This window comes from Triturus cristatus, chromosome 4_2 (assembly GCF_964204655.1).
Source record: "Triturus cristatus chromosome 4_2, aTriCri1.1, whole genome shotgun sequence".
NCBI lineage: Eukaryota > Metazoa > Chordata > Amphibia > Caudata > Salamandridae > Triturus > Triturus cristatus.
In genome coordinates this window covers 989,350,416-989,365,844 of record NC_140586.1, presented here as the reverse complement: position 1 = coordinate 989,365,844, position 15,429 = coordinate 989,350,416, and the positions used below count along the sequence as shown (strand labels likewise).

General features: G+C 47.3%; 1 pseudogene across 1 annotated transcript in view; it reads left to right on the top strand.

Annotated features, from left to right (window-relative positions):
* LOC146839235 (uncharacterized) overlaps positions 1-15,429 on the top strand; it is a 310,687-nt pseudogene that overhangs the window by 219,661 nt on the left and 75,597 nt on the right. The window contains exons 7-8 of the transcript XR_014960814.1: positions 6,910-7,020; positions 12,502-13,102. The product of XR_014960814.1 is annotated as an uncharacterized LOC146839235 (transcript). The remainder of the gene's footprint in view (positions 1-6,909; positions 7,021-12,501; positions 13,103-15,429) is intronic.

Genomic DNA, 15,429 nt, shown 5'->3' with positions numbered 1-15,429 from the left:
TGCTCTGTGCATCCGTTACTCGGTGAGTAAAGCCTTGACTAGAGCTCTGTGCATCCGTTACTCGGTGAGTAAAGCCTTGACTAGAGCTCTGTGCATCCGTTACTCGGTGAGTAAAGCCTTGACTAGAGCTCTGTGCATCCGTTACTCGGTGAGTAAAGCCTTGACTAGAGCTCTGTGTATCTGTTACTCGGTGAGTAAAGCCTTGACTAGAGCTCTGTGCATCCGTTACTCGGTGAGTAAAGCCTTGACTAGAGCTCTGTGCATCCGTTACTCGGTGAGTAAAGCCTTGACTAGAGCTCTGTGCATCCGTTACTCGGTGAGTAAAGCCTTGACTAGAGCTCTGTGCATCCGTTACTCGGTGAGTAAAGCCTTGACTAGAGCTCTGTGCATCCGTTACTCTGTGAGTATAGCCTTGACTAGAGCTCTGTGCATCCGTTGCTCTGTGAGTAAAGCCTTGACTAGAGATCTGTGCATCCGTTGCTCGGTGAGTAAAGCCTTGACTAGAGCTCTGTGCATCCGTTACTCTGTGAGTAGAGCCTTGACTAGAGCTCTGTGCATCCGTTACTCGGTGAGTAAAGCCTTGACTAGAGCTCTGTGCATCTGTTACTCGGTGAGTAAAGCCTTGACTAGAGCTCTGTGCATCCGTTACTCGGTGAGTAAAGCCTTGACTAGAGCTCTGTGCATCCGTTACTCGGTGAGTAAAGCCTTGACTAGAGCTCTGTGCATCCGTTGCTCGGTGAGTAAAGCCTTGACTAGAGCTCTGTGCATCCGTTGCTCTGTGAGTAAAGCCTTGACTAGTGCTCTGTGCATCCGTTACTCGGTGAGTAAAGCCTTGACTAGAGCTCTGTGCATCCGTTACTCGGTGAGTAAAGCCTTGACTAGAGCTCTGTGCATCCGTTACTCGGTGAGTAAAGCCTTGACTAGTGCTCTGTGCATCCGTTACTCGGTGAGTAAAGCCTTGACTAGAGCTCTGTGCATCCGTTACTCGGTGAGTAAAGCCTTGACTAGAGCTCTGTGCATCCGTTACTCGGTGAGTAAAGCCTTGACTAGTGCTCTGTGCATCCGTTACTCGGTGAGTAAAGCCTTGACTAGAGCTCTGTGCATCCGTTGCTCGGTGAGTAAAGCCTTGACTAGAGCTCTGTGCATCCGTTACTCGGTGAGTAAAGCCTTGACTAGAGCTCTGTGCATCCGTTACTCTGTGAGTAAAGCCTTGACTAGAGCTCTGTGCATCCGTTGCTCGGTGACTAAAGCCTTGACTAGAGCTCTGTGCATCTGTTACTCGGTGAGTAAAGCCTTGACTAGAGCTCTGTGCATCCGTTACTCGGTGAGTAGAGCCTTGACTAGAGCTCTGTGTATCTGTTACTCTGTGAGTAAAGCCTTGACTAGAGCTCTGTGCATCCGTTACTCTGTGAGTAGAGCCTTGACTAGAGCTCTGTGCATCCGTTGCTCGGTGAGTAAAGCCTTGACTAGTGCTCTGTGCATCTGTTACTCGGTGAGTAAAGCCTTGACTAGTGCTCTGTGCATTCGTTACTCGGTGAGTAAAGCCTTGACTAGAGCTCTGTGCATTCGTTACTCTGTGAGTAAAGCCTTGATTAGAGCTCTGTGCATCCGTTACTCTGTGAGTAAAGCCTTGACTAGAGCTCTGTGCATCCGTTACTCGGTGAGTAAAGCCTTGACTAGAGCTCTGTGCATCCGTTACTCGGTGAGTAAAGCCTTGACTAGAGCTCTGTGCATCCGTTGCTCGGTGAGTAAAGCCTTGACTAGTGCTCTGTGCATCTGTTACTCGGTGAGTAAAGCCTTGACTAGAGCTCTGTGCATCCGTTACTCGGTGAGTAAAGCCTTGACTAGTGCTCTGTGCATCTGTTACTCGGTGAGTAAAGCCTTGACTAGAGCTCTGTGCATCCGTTACTCTGTGAGTAAAGCCTTGACTAGAGCTCTGTGCATCCGTTACTCGGTGAGTAGAGCCTTGACTAGTGCTCTGTGCATCCGTTACTCGGTGAGTAAAGCCTTGGCTAGAGCTCTGTGCATCCGTTACTCGGTGAGTAAAGCCTTGACTAGAGCTCTGTGCATCCGTTACTCGGTGAGTAGAGCCTTGACTAGAGCTCTGTGCATCCGTTACTCGGTGAGTAAAGCCTTGACTAGAGCTCTGTGTATCTGTTACTCTGTGAGTGAAGCATTGACTAGAGCTCTGTGCATCCGTTACTCGGTGAGTAGAGCCTTGACTAGAGCTCTGTGCATCCGTTACTCGGTGAGTAAAGCCTTGACTAGAGCTCTGTATATCTATCACTCTCTGAATAGAGCCTTGGATACATCTCTGTATATACATTAATAAACAATCAAGTCTTCTCCAATGCAAGCGATCAACGGTGTGTAGCAATTTCGATATAAATCTGAATGTCGCAATATACCCAAGTAGTCACTAAAGGAAGACACATATAAGCAGTGAAAAATGTGTCTTCTACATGTCCCTCTAAAAACTAGTAGTTGCTACGTTTCAACATTTAATAACATAATAATAGTGGATCCTCAAGCTTTAAGAACGATAACCACAAAGTAAATCAAACAATATATCCGGCCCAGCACTAACATTGACTGTATTTAGAAAGCCTCAGAAGCTAGCTGGAGTCCAAGAAAAAGGAAACGAAAACCGACAGTGAGCAACCTGTGCCAAGAACTAGAAGACAGTTAAGTATCCCTAATACGTACTCCATGAATAATCAATATTGACAATAGTTAAGAAATATTGCCGTAATCCAACAAATAAAAAAACAAAACTAGCTCCAAGTAACCAATAATGTCAATTGAATTCAAATTTAAAAACTTACTTAAAACTAAAGCCTGTCAACTGGAAAAATCGTCATGATAAACGAGTCAGAAGCCAAAATGTTAGGCTTCTAAATGGTAATGGACATCAGTCGAGATCTGTAACATAACGGCAATCGGCTGTGAAAATATGTTAACAGCCCACTGCATGTATAGAATAACTCATTTGTATAGCGGCTTACCCAATGCGACTTCGTTTCCAGCTCCCATTCTGAAAAGTTGAAGAAGCCGCCGTGGGAAACACCACATAAGTAGCAGGACGCGTCTCTAAAGCGTGAGAGCCGTAACGGAGCGTGTTTATGTAATGCGCTCGTTACGAAAGCACATAAGTAGCAGGACGCGTCTCTAAAGCGTGAGAACCGTAACGGTGCGTGTTTACGTAATGCGCTTGTTACGGAAGCACATAAGTAGCAGGACGCGTCTCTAAAGCGCGAGAGTCGTAACGGAGCGTGTTTACGTAATGCGCTTGTTACGGAAGCACATAAGTAGCAGGACGCGTCTCTAAAGCGCGAGAGCCGTAATGGAGCGTGTTTACGTAATGCGCTCGTTACGGAAGCCCATAAGTAGCAGGACGCGTCTCTAAAGCGCGAGAGCCATAACGGAGCGTGTTTACGTAATGCGCTCGTTACGGAAGCACATAAGTAGCAGGACGCGTCTCTAAAGCGCGAGAGCCGTAACGGAGCGTGTTTACATAATGCGCTCATTACGGAAGCACATAAGTAGCAGGACACGTCTCTAAAGCACGAGAGCCGTAACGGAGCGTGTTTACGTAATGCGCTCGTTACGGAAGCCCATAAGTAGCAGGACGCGTCTCTAAAGCGCGGGAGCCGTAACGAAGCGTGTTTACGTAATGCGCTCGTTACGGAAGCACATAAGTAGCAGGACGCGTCTCTAAAGCGCGAGAGCCGTAACGGAGCGTGTTTACGTAATGCGCTCGTTACGGAAGCACATAAGTAGCAGGACGCGTCTCTAAAGCGCGAGAGCCGTAACGGAGCGTGTTTACGTAATGCGCTCGTTACGGAAGCACATAAGTAGCAGGACGCGTCTCTAAAGCGCGAGAGCCATAACGGAGCGTGTTTACGTAATGCGCTCGTTACGGAAGCACATAAGTAGCAGGACGCGTCTCTAAAGCGCGAGAGCCGTAATGGAGCGTGTTTACGTAATGCGCTCGTTACTGAAGCACATAAGTAGCAGGACGCGTCTCTAAAGCACGAGAGCCGTAACGGAGCGTGTTTACGTAATGCGCTCGTTACGGAAGCACATAAGTAGCAGGAAACGTCTCTAAAGCACGAGAGCCGTAACGGAGCGTGTTTACGTAATGCGCTCGTTACAGAAGCCCATAAGTAGCAGGATGCGTCTCTAAAGCGCGAGAGCCGTAATGGAGCGTGTTTACGTAATGCGCTTGTTACGGAAGCACATAAGTAGCAGGACGCGTCTCAAAAGCGCGAGAGCCGTAACGGAGCGTGTTTACGTAATGCGCTCGTTACGGAAGCACATAAGTAGCAGGACGCGTCTCTAAAGCGCGAGAGCCGTAACGGAGCGTGTTTACGTAATGCGCTCGTTACGGAAGCACATAAGTAGCAGGACGCGTCTCTAAAGCGCGAGAGCCGTAATGGAGCGTGTTTACGTAATGCGCTCGTTACGGAATCGTGGTAGCCATCATTGTAGTTTCCCAATGTAAGAGATAGCCATCGCATTGCTAAAGGGCACTATCTGCCTCACGTATAGAAATTAGTTAACGGCAATAAACATACAAGAACCCCTGTGCATTCCAAACCTTAAAAATACCCCGTCTACAATTGCGTGTGCAATATGAACGTAGGTGGTTTCTGGCGCAACCAATGTAGTATGCGTTAAACTAATGAAAGGCAACACAGTCAAGTCAGCTACGCAAAGAGCATCCAAAATCGAAGTGTTTGGACGCGAAAAAGGACTGATGTATCATTCAACTACAGGAATGCAGATGGAAAGTCATTTCTGGAACCAAAAGTGATATGAAGAATCAACGTGTGATCCTACAGCACACCCGAAGAGAGACAGAACAATTAAAATAGAGCGAGCAAGAAAGCAGAATCAGAGAGTCAGCCTAAAGTAAGAACTAAGAGCGAGAGATGGTTCTTTACAAAACACTGCTGTACAATACCAGAACCAATTGTAACATAGAAACCAGTTATATTACAATCAAACAATTGTTTACAGTACGGCAGCACCACACAACATGGTACTATTCTCGTAGGATACAGGGGTTTAGCAAATCAGTATATATTTCAAGGAAAGGCGCAGCCTCATAAGGTCAGATCGGATATCGGCATCTGGCCTCACATATGTACAGTGTAATTCAGCGTTTCCATCACAGATGCGATGTACTGTATACATGTTGAAAGACATGTGCAACTACAAAGCCAATCCATATCTGATTGTTCTAATTGCTTCTTGTGAATAGGAGGAAAGAAACAGTTAGTCCCAAAGGAATACTCAATCTACTTATAGTATCTGTCATTTATTTCATGTAGATTACATCCTCACTGCAATTGCATCTTAAACGTGTAAGTTCCCCGAATGGTATGGAATTGATTTGTGATCCGGGATGTGAGGTATCCACGTGCAAGACCGCATTACACACAGTTGGTTTTCTATGAAGGGCAGATAAGATGGAACCTTCTTTGGTGTATAGTCTCAGGTCGAGAAAAGTAATCTTTTCCTTATTATACTGATAGGTAAACTGGATGTTATATGTGTTCGAATGTCATGCAATGGGTCAATGTCGCCGGTCTCTATTAGCAGCGGGCCGTCTGTATAGCGGCCCCAATAGATAACATGATTGATCAACAAATCAGGACATTTTGACCAGATGCAAAATGTCTCCATCCAGCCTACGAACAAGTTCGCAAACGAAGGAGAACATTTTCTCCTACGTTTGCAAACTTGTTGCCCTACATAGAAAACCAACTGCGTGTAATCACCGAAAAGAGGAGTCACCCTACTTTGCGAATAGGAAAGACTTCTTTGAAGAAAAACAACTTGTAAACATCTGGACCCAACACTAGATGGCAGGAGTATGCAAAGCATATGAATCTACAGCTCTACATGCCAAGAACAGATGCGTACTGGGTAAGTAACATAATCCTTTTATTACTTTATGAGTAGACCCTTGACTAGTGCTCTTTGTATCCATTACTCCTCATGTAGAAACCTGGGTGGAGCTCTGTATCCATTTCTCCATGGATAGAGTTTTGAATATCCATTGCTCTGTGAGTTGAGTCTCGATTAGAGCTCTGTGTACCCGTTACTCTGTGGGTAGAAACTTGAGTAGAGCTCTGTATTCATTTCTCCATGGATAGAGTATTGTATATTCAATACTCTGTGAATAAGACCTTGACTAGAGCTTGGTATGTCTGTTACTCTGTGAGTAGAGCCTTGACTAGAACGCCATATATCCATTTCTCTGTGGGTAGAGCCTTAACTAGAGCTCAGTGAATCCATTACTCTGTGAGTAAGCCTTGACTAGAGCTCTGTGTAACCGTTACTCTTTGGGCAGAAACTTGGGCTGAGCTCTGTATATCCATTTCTCCATCGGCACAATATAGTATACCTATTACTCAATGAGTAGAGCCTTGACTAGAACTCTCTGTATCCATTACTCTGTGAGTAGAGTGTATCAATGTCTCCAAGAATAGAGTATAGTATATCCATTTCTCTGTGAGTAGAGCCTTGACTGAGTTCTGTGTATCCATTACTCTGTGAGTTGAGTCTTCAATAGAGCTCTGTCTTTCCATTAATGTATGAGTAGAACCTTGACTATGGCTGTGTATATCCATCTCTCTGTGAGTAGAGTGTTGAGTAGAGCTCTGTGTATCCATTATTCTCTGAGTGGAGCCTTGACTAGATATCTGTGTATCCGTTACTCTGCGAGTAACGCTTGGACTATTTCTATGTATCTATTACTGTTTGTTGTTAGTATTTGACTAATTTAAGGGTATATAAGAGGCCAGTGCGCCATTTATCTGTAGTACTGGATGCGGTACTCTGCCAGCACCACTGTGGGCCTCAGTTCACCTGTGAACACATCCATTCTTCCAATAACAGGATCGGAAGAGATGTCACCAGTCGCATCATTGGGTATCAACGAGGAAGGAGAGACTTACCCCATTGACATCGAAGGGTACCAGACAGCAGTAACTAACAGCAGCCCTTCAGGTGAGTCGGCAACTCTACAGTGCTTCGAACCCTCTTCAAAGCGCACAGGTTTCACACATGCTGTCTCTTTATCTCGTGGCAAGTCTTCTTATCAGACGTGTTCTCAGTGAGAGTAACTTTCTGTGACAGCCACATGTAGTCTCCTAAAATGTTCAATGTTAGATTCCTCTCATCAGGAGAAGCAGTGAAGAGGTTTTTTTTTTAAGTATGCAAGGCAGCCTTCCGCCGAACTCATAACAGAGAAACAGACCATTGTTGCAGACACTGATAAATGCAACAACAAGCCACAGAGGAGAGGGAAGGAAATGATGGTGAGACCATCATTAGTCTCAGACTCCAACTGGTAACAATGAGTTTGCAGCAGGCAGCGTGCATTTTACATCTTATGGGATTAGCCTCAGAGCTTTACCTCTCCTGTTCTGACCAGCCTTCTAGGAAAGGTGATGGCTGGTCTTTCAGTTATGTTTGTTGTAGGAAGGTGGATTCTAATTGCTTGGTTGCCCCCTTTTTTCCTGGTGTTTTGCTGGATTTCGACTTAGTCTGGCTGGGATCTTGCTATTCAGGGCCCCAGCCTATCTGCTTCCCCCTTTAAATTGATTGCATGTACTTTAGGTACACTCCATATTGGAGTCTGGGGTACCCTTATAGGTCCCTAGTATATGGTATACTATATACACAGGGCATAGGTACCCCAGAGGTTTACCAGGCGCTGCAGCATGTATTATGCCACCCCTGGGAAGGCTGTTAAAATGACACAACAGGTCTGCTACTGCAGCCTGTGTAAGGTGGTGTACGCACCCCTTACTGAGGTATAGGTTCCCTATATCTCTCCATATCACTGCACATGTAAACCTATCAGTCACCCCTATGGCAGGCCTTATCAATCCTGAAGGCAGGGTGCTTGGTTTCATGTGAGAGGGTGCACATGCATGAGTAGTGCCCCTCTGCAGCTTTCGGAATCTTTATTCTTTAAACTAGGTGCTTTTTCATGGGGAACAGAGGGGGGCTCTAATTTAGAGAGGTCCCCTCACAGGCCTCCTCAGTCTGTGATGGGGGCAAGGGATTTGCCACTTTTACTATGAGTCCCAATACGTAGGGCAAGTACAGACAGGTGCCACAGGGGCTAGTGTCACCATGGTGACAGGGAAACTAGCCCCCCCTCATCAGCTTTGACCTGAGTTTAAATACCAGGTGACCAACATTGATGGTATTAGAACAGATCACCCCATGGCCATAGTCAATCTCAGCTGGGGAGGGGTCACTTGACCAAAGAGAGTGGCTCTGTCCCCAAACTTGCCTGTAGATTGCCTGGTGGGCAATGATCTGGAAATGTCAGCCCGGGCTGAAGTTGAATACCAGGCCCATTTAAGAATGTTGGGTCTCCCTGAGAGAGTTAGTGGGGCTGTGATGGCCACAGCCCAACCCCAGGGAAAATTTGGAGTGATGGAGCCTGAAAGAATGGCCCACTCTCCTCCACAAGAGGGCACAAGGGAGGAAGGAAAATCTTCTTTGCCCCAGACTATAGGTAAGGGTCAGCCTCCTCAGGGAACTGACCCTACTTCTAGTGAAGGAAATGCCCCAGAGGTAGTCAGGCCTGTCCTGGCAAATCCCCTGATGGCAGGGGACCCTTTCAAGGTGGGACCCGGTCTGGAGCAGGTAACCTGCCCATCTCTACCCTGCCTCAGTCAGCTCAGGGCTACAGAGGTCAGGGAGGTCAGTGGACCCCACAGGGCCCCCTGTCCAGAGGATCAGCAGATTAGGGGCACCCAGTCTAGTAGCCCTAGCCAGGTGAAAATTCTTCAACACACTCAGGGATCCCCCTTACCCTTGTGTAGGGACCTCCCCAGATGGACTCCATTGGGCAAAGGCAAACCTGGGACCAAAAGGTCCCTAACCTACCATGTCCCCCCAGTGATCCACCCAAAGGGACCCAAACCCCAGCTGTAAACAGCCAAAGTTTGACCCATAGGGCCAGATACAACGCAGTCATGGAAAGTAAGGCCTCCATGGTGACCAGTGATCTGAGGAAGCTGAGGCCAACTCTATTAGGGCCTCACTTCTTTATTCAAACACCCCACAGGACTTTTACTTTGCCACAACACTCTACAGGTAGTAATTCCCAATGGTGGAGATCATCCCATACCCTAGGGGTTAGGGACTGCTTAGTGGACCATAAGACAGGGGGTAACCATGTTAGTGCAGGTACTTCCTTATATGGCCACTTAGTCAACAAAGGCTCAACTGGGCAAGGTTAGCCTTATCTAATTTCGTTTTGGGGGGGGGGGGTTATGTATGAAGGTGGAATCTGACTGCTTGGTTGCCCCCATTTTTTCCTGGTGTTTTGCTGGTTTTTGAATTAGTTTGGCTGGGATCCTGCTATTCAGGAGCCCAGCCTATCTGCTTCCCCTTTTATATTGATTGCATGTACTTTAGGTACACTCCAGATTGGATTCTGGGGTACCCTAATAAGTCCCTAGTGTATGGTATACTATATACCCAGGGCATAGGTACCCCAGAGGTTTACCAGGGGCTGCAGCATGTATTATGCCACCCCTGGGAAGCCTGTTAAAATGACACAACAGGTCTGCTACTCCAGCCTGTGTAAGGTGGTGTTCGCACCCCTTACTGAGGTATAGGTTCCCTATATCTCTCCATATCACTGCACATACAAACCTATCAGTCACCCCTTTGGCAGGTCTCAACAATCCTGAAGGCAGGGTGCTTGGTTTCATGTGAGAGGGTGAACATGCATGAGCAGAGCCCCTCTGCAGCTTTCGGAATCTTTATTCCGGGGTTGTTTGTGATGCAGCCAAACCATATACTCTTAAGTGCATTATAACCTTGCGGTATATGCTAACTTTGGAATGGCTGCATGAAAACATGTTGTGTTTGGTGTCAAACACATTGAAATCATACCTCCACACCAGTAACTGGTGTGAGAGGTATGATTCCATCCTACTAGAGGGAGAAACATGGCACTACCGGTATACCAGATACAAGCTTAACAGAACCCTGGCATCACAAAATGGATTCTGCAGCCACAGACACGAGTCTGCCCTGCTGCTGGACGAAACTCCGGCAGGGGAGGCGTGGACAATAGGTTTCCTGTCACAGGGTCGTGTGACCACCTCCCAGACAGGCTTTAGTGTATTGGGGCTGGGTGGGAGCACTCCAGGAGTGCTTTGAAGTCTGCAATGGAGGCACATTTGGTGTCCCTGTGCATAGTCCAGCTCAAACCGGTTGCAGGGGCTACCAGCCACTGCTCTGGCACAAAAGTGGACAAAGGAAATGGGTGTAGCCACCCCTCTTTCCTGGCCCTCCCATAGGTGGGTCCCCAGAGTTTGTTCCACCCCTTCCTTGGGTATAAAGTAGGAACCCCTGACTACAGGACTTTAGATTTACCTGGACGAAACTCTGATACAGAATCCCAGAACTTCAACTATCTACACAATGTTGGATGACCGAAGAATCTCCCTTGGAGTAAAGGAGTTACTCCCCTGCTTGGCAGGCACAAAAGATGCATCGGTCCGGTTTGTATCTCCGAAACTCCTGAGGACCCCGAAGAATTTTGCAACACAGGAGGTGGGTTCCCATGGTCTCTGAGGTCGATCTGTGCGCTCAGCAACTCTGAGGCCTGTATCCCTCGTGGAGACCATGCAACCCGAACCCCTGGTCACCGCGACCATTTGCAGAAGCCACCTTTGAGGCGACCTCTGCAGCTGAGCTTTGGGTTACTTGTAGCCCTGTCCCCGAGCAGCAATTGCACCGAAGATTGCCAGTTTACACTCCACTAGTGTTCCGTGAGCTGGCCCTTTGTGTTTTCTCTTGAGGTCCCTTCGCAATCCCTGATCCATCGACTGGTGGGTCCCTATGAAGGCAACTCTAACTTTGATTGGGGTTACCTGGTTGCTCCAGACGTGCCCTGACTCACCCTCACTTGGGGAGTCCCCAGGACCTTGCTGGTCCGCACCAAAGCACCTTTACTCTTCCTGTGTGGGTTGCTGTTGCCAAGGTTTGTTGTGGTGAATCCGCGCACCGACATCCCAGCACTCTACATCTTTCATGGCACAGCTCACTTCTGGCTCCTAGTCATCATTGACGTCTCCTGGTCCCTGTGGCTGCAGAGTCAAGCTTCACCTCTTCGCACCTAAAGCACGCGACATCAGTGGGCATTCGTCTATCGTGCCCCTGGTCACTGACTAGTGGCCCAGACTCTGTCCTCTCTGCTTTCAGGTTCTTCTCAACTTCGATCCAGGCTTTGATCACCCCGGACACTTCTCCTCTTCCCAGCAGCAGCACTTTGCAGCACATCGCCATTGAAATCAACGACGATTCCCAACATCATTTGATACCTATGCGCCTGGCTCCCCTGGGTGAGGTAACTCGAGTACTCCGGTGCTCCTGTGGGTGTTGGCCCTAGAACCCCCTAAGTCTAAAGGGGTTTGCTCAAAGTCCTCTCCTAGGTGTCCTTTATCTTTAAAATTCCAACCGCGACTTTCCTCATAGAATCCTACGGTGCTCGCGGCTGTGTTCTCACACTGCACACGTCCCCCGTGGGTCTCATATGTCACTACCTTGGGTGGTTCCTTGGGGTCCCAGCGATTCTACATGCTCTAGGCACTGTGTCTAGTCAAGTTGTGGTCTTATACCACTTTCTGAATATATGGTTTGATCCCCCCCCCTCCCTCCCCCCCCCCCCCCCCCCCGGGCCCATTGTATATTGTGCTATTTACTATCGTATTTTTGAGCTGTGATATTGTGTATCTTGGACGCTAATCTCATAAAGAGATAAGTAGTGAGTGTTTAGAAATAAATACATATATTTTATATATACCTTGTGTGGAACTCCTTTCATTTAGTTATTCAAGAGGTTATAAGCTGGTAAACCAAGCTGCTTTACACTCCTTCAAGACTTAGCATGAAGGCTGCTCTCCATAGCTACCACTAGGATAGCTTTCAATAAAAGTTGTCTTTAAACTTATCATCAATAAGCGTTGTTTGCACTGGTGCAAGGTGCCCAGTATAACTAGTGGGCAGCATATACCAGGCCAACTTCCCACATTTGTGCTTTAACGTTGTTAGGGAAGTTTGCCATGTCTACACTCTCTTCACTCAGGTTGAAGTGACTCTCAGAATTCAGTAGAGTTTGATGGCCCATAGGATGTACATTTGGGATGTCTTATGGTATATTTGAGGCTCTACACTGAAATCAAGTGCCTTTTAAAGTAATATATCCCACAGAACCCCATCCCCACCCCTATGGCTGTGTCTGTGGACAAGAGATACCTCCTCCACCGGAGAGCAAAGGTCAGACATGAGGCATCTCAGTGGCTTCTTTCAATGCCCTCTCAATGCCCATGACTTCCAAGCTCCAGCCAGGATCTGCCGTAATCATGACTCACAGTCTCAAGAGAATATTTGGTATGATGCACCATTTCACATGCAGACGACTAACCTGATTGTTGAATTATTGTCCTACAGATTATGGAAGCACCAAGAGGAAGAGAAAAGTCAGCAGTGTTTCAAAATGTAAAGATAAGTTGATACTTTGCGAATCTACAGCACAGAAACTGAAAGCAAACATTACGCAGAGCATTACTGAGAGAAAACCTTCTGTGAGCCAGATTTGGGCAGGAAGTTATGAAATGCAGATAAAGGAGAAACCCGAACATTTGCAAAATAATTGCAATCTACTAACACATTCTAGTTTTCATCAGACAGCACAAAACGTTCAGTCATCTGAAATATATGTCACTTGTGAAGGCGCCATAAGAAACCATAATTCACACAAACCAGACCCTCAGCAAAGCTGCCAACCATATCCTATTCTTGAAGAAGAGCAAACCTACCCGAAGGACAGCCGACACGGTCGTCCGCAAGCATTCAAAGTAAATGGAAAGTATACCTGTACCGAATGTGGGAAAAGCCTGTCGTCAATCACTGCTCTTACCAGACATGAGCGCATACACACAGAAGAGCGACCGTTCCACTGTCCCATTTGTGGTAAGACATTCAACCAGAACGGAGCTCTTCGCCGGCACCAGAAGCTGCACACTGGCGAGAAACCCTACGAGTGCCACCTGTGCGGGAAAAGCTTCAATCTCAAGCACAATCTAGTGGGACACCAGAAAATACACACACGATTACAACAAAACTGTGAAACTGATGTTTAGTAAAAGCTGAAATGTGAATGTACCAGAGGGAAATTGGAACGCAGAGACCAGCAAAGTATTGATCAGGCGGGATATTTGAATATCAGATTCTGTGCGTGGCCAAAACATTGTAAGGTTTGGTGACCACTGACTAATACACTATGGGTATCGGTTACCACTGAGTAATACACTAGAAGTATCAGTTGCCGCTCAGTCATACCCTATGAGTATCAGTTACTAATGAGTAATACACTAGAAGTATTAGTTGCCACACAGTCATACCCTATGAGTATCGGTTACCACACAGGCATACCCTATGAGTATCAGTTACTACTGAGTAATACACTAGAAGTATCAGTAGCCACTCAGTCATACCCTATGAGTATCAGTTACTAATGAGTAATACACTAGAAGTATCAGTTACCCCTGAATAATACACTAGAAGTATCAGTTACCCCTGAATAATACACTAGAAGTATCAGTTATCACTTAGTCATTCCCTATGAGTATGAGTTATCACTGAGTAATACACTCTCTGCAAGAAGACACATATTGAACATCAACCTAAACAGAACCATGGAATCTGCCCAGTGTCAGGGACACAAGAGGCATTTGATGCCACTGCTCATGGCCCATGTAAGACACTGACCACGAGAGTGAGACATTTCACGCCACTGTTCATGGCCGGCGTAGGACACTGACCACAAGAGTGAGACATTTGATGCCACTGTTCATGGCCGGCGTAGGACACTGACCACGAGAGTGAGACATTTCACGCCACTGTTCATGGCCGACGTAGGATACTGACCACGAGAGTGAGACATTTCACGCCACTGTTCATGGCCGGCGTAGGACACTGACCACAAGAGTGAGACATTTGATGCCACTGTTCATGGCCGGCGTAGGACACTGACCACGAGAGTGAGACATTTCACGCCACTGTTCATGGCCGACGTAGGATACTGACCACGAGAGTGAGACATTTCACGCCACTGTTCATGGCCGACGTAGAATACTGACCACGAGAGTGAGACATTTCACGCCACTGTTCATGGCCCACGTAGGACACTGACCACGAGAGTGAGACATTTCACGCGACTGTTCATGGCCGACATAGGACACTGACCACGAGAGTGAGACATTTCACCTCACTGTTCATAGCCCATGTAAGACACAGACCACGATAGTCAGACATTTCACGCCACTGTTCATGGCCGACGTAGGACACTGACCACGAGAGTGAGACATTTCATGCCACTGTTCATGGCCGACATAGGACACTGACCACGAGAGTGAGACATTTCACGCCACTGTTCATGGCTCACGTAGAATACTGACCACGAGAGTGAGACATTTCACGCCACTGTTCATGGCCCACTTAGGACACTGACCACGAGAGTGAGACATTTCACACCACTGTTCATGGCCGACGCAGGAGACAGACCACGAGAGTGAGACATTTGATGCCACTGTTCATGGCCGACGTAGAACACTGACCACGAGAGTGAGACATTTGACACCACTGTTCATGACCGACGTAGGACACTGACCACGAGAGTGAGACTTTTCACATCACTGTTCATGGCCGATATAGGACACTGACTACGAGAGTGAGACATTTGACGCCACTGTTCATGGCCGATGTAGGACACTGACCACGAGAGCGAGAGATTTCACATCACTGTTCATGGCCGACGTAGGACACTGACCACGAGAGTGAGACATTTCACACCACTGTTCATTGCCCACGTAGGACACTGACCACCAAAGTAAAACAAGGCAGCCACCATGAAGAAGCTGGTTTTGGCACAGTGCAAGGTTGATGGTAAAGAAATGAAGTGATTTGTGAAAGCAGGAAAGCACTAGAGCTTGCTACTAGGTGGGGAGCAGTTCTGTTAAATTACACGCAGAAGTTCACCGCAACAGGTTAGCAGAGCAGATGGGCTCATGGACGTAGAGAATTAAGAGAAAGGTCATAAAACACACTGCTCAACACAAGTGAGTGACCTGAAGAATTCTCTCTGCGTCACACTGTCCACCTGAAGCTGAGGTGCCTATAGTGTTATGTGCAAGGATGCTCACCAGAATTGTGATCCCCGTTTACCAGTGGGTCGTAGTGTGGACTGAGAGCAGGACGGGCCCTATTGCAAATGAATCCGTTGGCTGCAGCCAAGAGACCATGTGGGATTGGAGAGGCTGACTTGTGCACATTTTGTGGACATGCACTGTCCAGGGGTGAAAGTAACAGGAAGGCAGA